Source organism: Montipora foliosa, chromosome 9 (genome assembly GCF_036669935.1).
Source record: "Montipora foliosa isolate CH-2021 chromosome 9, ASM3666993v2, whole genome shotgun sequence".
NCBI lineage: Eukaryota > Metazoa > Cnidaria > Anthozoa > Scleractinia > Acroporidae > Montipora > Montipora foliosa.
This window is the reverse complement of record NC_090877.1, coordinates 40,705,096-40,709,508: the sequence shown is the minus strand read 5'-3', so window position 1 is coordinate 40,709,508 and position 4,413 is coordinate 40,705,096. Positions and strand designations below refer to the sequence as shown.

At 41.6% G+C, this 4,413-nt stretch overlaps 1 protein-coding gene and 1 pseudogene across 1 annotated transcript in view; one reads left to right on the top strand and one right to left on the bottom strand.

Annotated features, from left to right (window-relative positions):
* Positions 1–379: 379 nt before the first annotated feature.
* Positions 380–4,413, top strand: part of LOC137969911 (TNF receptor-associated factor 6-like) — a 21,481-nt gene continuing 17,447 nt past the window's right edge. Inside the window, exon 1 of the mRNA XM_068816319.1 lies at positions 380–488. The gene's annotated coding sequence lies outside the window, so the exon portion shown is untranslated. The remainder of the gene's footprint in view (positions 489–4,413) is intronic.
* LOC137969913 (uncharacterized) lies at positions 1,956–4,014 on the bottom strand (annotated as a pseudogene).

The window sequence follows — 4,413 nt, the reverse complement described above, 5'->3', positions numbered from 1 at the left end:
ACAGCCAGAGATATGTAAAAATAGTGGCAAATTTTAAATGCTGCATAATTTGACTTGAAAGTAAACTGGACAAAAAGTCAAAGTGCATCAATCATAACATTGCTAACCAATTCGATTTTCTAGACATCGTTATATATATCCGCATTAACATACTCTTGATCCCTTCAACGTGCAAGCGGACTCGATTGGCACGGCACAAAGGTATTCACTTGAAAAACTTGTGAGCCTACTTTCTTATGCTAATTATAGAAAACATTAATTTATTCACTGTGGGTGGAGAATGGTGTCAGGATGACGCCGAAACGTCGGCTATTGAGTTTTATACTCGCTTGTTTACACATGAAAATAATTTGACAGTGGTACATTGTTTTTAAATTTCATTAACACGAATCATCATGAACAAGAATGTCATTTCTTTCGCATTATTTCTGTGAATTATTGGAAACCAATTCTAATACGAAGTAAATTCAAGGCATACCGGGGTACACGTAAGTACTTTGCGGTCATTGCATTTAGCATTGCATTTTGTTCCTGTGGTTAGCACATTTGAATAACAAAGGCAATGTTTGTAAACAGATATTTTCCCTTTGCCGAAATAAGAAAAGCTCGGTGTTTCTTGAGTTGCGGCGCGCAAAGGATCAACAAAGTATAACGCACCATCACCTTAAACAGGAAGTCCACGATGTGAATTTTTGACTTTGAAAGCAATCTTCTAGCCATTTAATAACGTGTGTCAGTGTGGTGCTTCTTAAGTTAAGTGAGCCTCATTTTTCGTGTGAAAGCGATCGAAGTAATCAATTATAGTTCGCCCGAATTGTTCAACAAGAACAAAACGGAATAATTACGAAATACTTACGATAGCGCTCGCTTAATTCTGTTTTGGGATTACGTTTTCCTTGACGTTGACGTTGTCCTCGCTTAAACGCTCTCTATTGCTCTCGCTATATTTCACGGTTCGTTACACTTCACATGTTGTGTAATCGAGCGTTGGAGCAGCTATTACAGCTTTTGTCCGCTTTTGTCTGGTCTGGTTTCTTACAAAGGCGTAGTAAAGTGACTAAGTGTCACGTTGTCTTACTCACGGCTTCTCCGATGTCGCTATTCATTGTAGGCCAGTAGATTATTATCTCCTCACAACATGGAAAACCGTTGCTTTCCACTCAAAATCTCGGTAGCCTCGCAGCTCCTACGAGGTCTCACCTGATTGGAGACCACCCTTGAGGTTTAACAAAAGAACAAATAACAGAAACAATGGCCCTTTTGTTTTAGGCCTAGGGTAACAGAAACAATGGCCCTTTTGTTTTAGGCCTAGGGTCCATTGTTTCTGTTATTTGTTCTTTTGTTAAACCTCAAGGGTGGTCTCCAATCAGGTGAGACCTTGTAAGAGCTGCGAGCTGACCCAAAATCTTACTTTAAAAAAATTTTGTGCACTTAATCCATTATGGTACCATTGGCAAGATAATTGAAAATGGATTAAAATGACTGCAGTGATTGACATATGGTAACCATGGTTTCCAATTTACATGCCCCCAACTGTGAAAAAAGCCACATGTCTCTTGAAAAGGATATCTCCCGGGGAGGGAGGGGAACCCCCATATAAAAAGGGAGGGATGCTCATCGGTTCTTTGCGCGCAACCCTAAAGGAGACCTTCACGGCTACATATGACGACGTTTTGCCCTGAGCACCCTAAGTGAGACCAAAATCCGAATTTACACCCTAAGCGAGACGACGAGCATCCCTTCCCTTTTTATATGGGAGTGGCCCTCCCCCCCCCCCCCCCATCCCCGGGGGATATCTGAAGAACCACTGTCCCTGTACACAAGTATTGGTATCAAAGTAAACAGCAATGACTGCTGTATGATGCAAACTTGTAAAAAGCTAACTTAAATGGTTTTCTTCAAAACGAAAAATCATGTTAACTAAGAAATATGTTGTTTTGGTTGCAGTCATTTTAGGTTTCAACAGAGGCAACTCTTTGTAGGTTTACAACATAAAACAAATTCAGGGAAACTCCACTGAAAATTTCATATCAATGGCACAAAAGATAGACAAGATACAATTTTTAATACTAACGCTGCCTTAGCTCTCCACAACAATAAATAACACGGTTTTTGATGAACATCTTGTTGTACCCATCCACATGCACCAGGTACATAAGTGTCTCCCTCTTTTGCTTGTTGCTTCTCATTTTTTCTTTTTTTTTCCACAAAGCAGTCTCCTTCGTGACCTGCGTTGTTCAGACTCTTTGTAGTTTGTTTTGAAAATTCTCAATGAAGCTATTCTTTGGCATTCTGTTAGACAATAATACCCTGGAGAAATTCCAAGCTTCTGCAGAATCATCACAGAAGCTTGGCATCCAATGCTAAGTTAGCTACTGCGTCATAAATGCCTAACTGGAAGATTTCGGACACCACAAAGACACCCTTCGGCACTCTCTCCCAGGACATGCCATTGGGCGCCTCATTCTGACTTTGCGTCTTACAATCTAGGCACCCTCTCAAAAGACTGTCCTCAATTAGTCTTGTATAAATGGGCTTAAATTCAGCAATAACATTTAAAGGCAGCCCAGCACCATGTTTGTAAGTATTTGTTCTGCTTGCTTGATCTCGCATAAATCCACACCAGCTATTTGCACTCTCTGGACGATGCTGTAGGTGCAAATTTCTGTCAACTGAGGATGCACAATGAAACAAACTAGCATGAATTGCCTTCTTCATGGAAGAGAGATTGCCAGGGTTGCCTGTAATGGCAATACCATAATAATTTTATAGCTTGTCAATTAAGCTGTCAGTTTATCTCCCTTTGCCGCCCATCCCTTTCTTTTCTCTCTTGAGTTTATAAAAAGCAGTACCAAGTCTCTTCTGCGCGTGTCCAAGACATTCTTTTTTTCCTCTTCAATGTGATAAACCTGGTCCTGATCTTTTACCAGCTGGAAACTTTTACAGCCTCCATCACCATAGTATTCAGAGTACAGCAACTGATGCTCCTTATAGACAGGGAGAAGATCCTCAAGACGCCTTCGGTTCCATGTTTGGTGCTGATCCCTGATAATTGTCATGGCATTTAGACCCATGATCGGCCCACCACGCTGCGCTTTCTGGGATGTCTGCATCATCTTCATGTTCCCAGCATTTCTTACAGACTTTGCTAAGGGGTTCCGCATCCCAAACCGTTGCAGAGTCCACGCTGATTACACTAACACAACCATTCAACGAAGAAAAGCGTCTCCTCTGCCAGCTCCCATCAAAGAAAACAGCACTAACCCATTTTCAAACTCTGGTTTTGAAGCATGAATTTCTTCTGCAGCTCTGGTCATCGTCTCTTCTGCAACTGCTTTGGCTGCTTGTAGCAACGCTTTGTTATGCCGAGCATATGGTGTTGGCCTTGTGGGTTGGGGCATCAGTGTTCATCAGCCGACAAAATCGTTTAGCCGCTGATTGTCCACAGCCAACTGATCGCATGGAATAAATAAATCGCCTATTAGAAGTTCTTAATCTAACCACAAGAACAGCAAAACAAGGGAAGTTTTCTTGCACATCCTTTCCGGTTGAGGGCTTGCTCTTGCAGAATCACACTGAATTCAAATTAAAGCACTCGGCCCACGATAAAGTTCTGAACACTGGGTCCAAGGATAGTCGCATCGAACTAAAACCACTAATGCAAAGATCTGCACTTGATTTACCATTTTGTGGCGAATCAGACTGCTTGGGAAGCGCAATTTTCCGAGCAGAGACAGAGTTTCTGGTGTTATTTGACTCGAGCTGTATTCATCACCAGCACCGAGAAACGTCCTTTTCAGCCTTGAATGCTGGTTCCCATGAAATTTACGCTTCTTGTGATAACCGGAACCGTGCTTTTGGCATTCTGAAATACCTTAGAGGATAAGGTTATCTGGCTAAATTGTAGACTACCCAGCAACACTAGCTATTCTGCGTAGCTCTTACAAATGCTCACGCAGAAATGCGTTCGATATATTAATATTCACACATGGCTAAGAGGTTTTATGGTTAAATTTGAATATTCTTTTGTTTAGAAATCTTCCTTGAGACTTGTGAGACAAAGAAAACAGAACTGAGCCGTGAAATTTGACCACAAAGTCTCGTAGCCATTCCTGAATATTGCTCTCTTATCTACAGTTACTAAGCCTAGGCACTGATTTCAAACGGCTTAGCTTTCGGTTATTGTAGTGCTTATCAACACTTATTACGGCTCAAGTAACTTCGCTGAAGGATGAATAAATTACAACGGAGTAGCTGCGTACTGTGCGTAGACGCGTAGCCCACGCGTAGCCACCTTCAGAGAATTTGAGTGAATTATGAATAAATGAGAACTCGAGTAGCCGCGTAGACGCGTTGCCGGAGATGCGAGGTATTCTGCAATTGTTCTGGTTAACTTTCTCAAAGCTACAGATA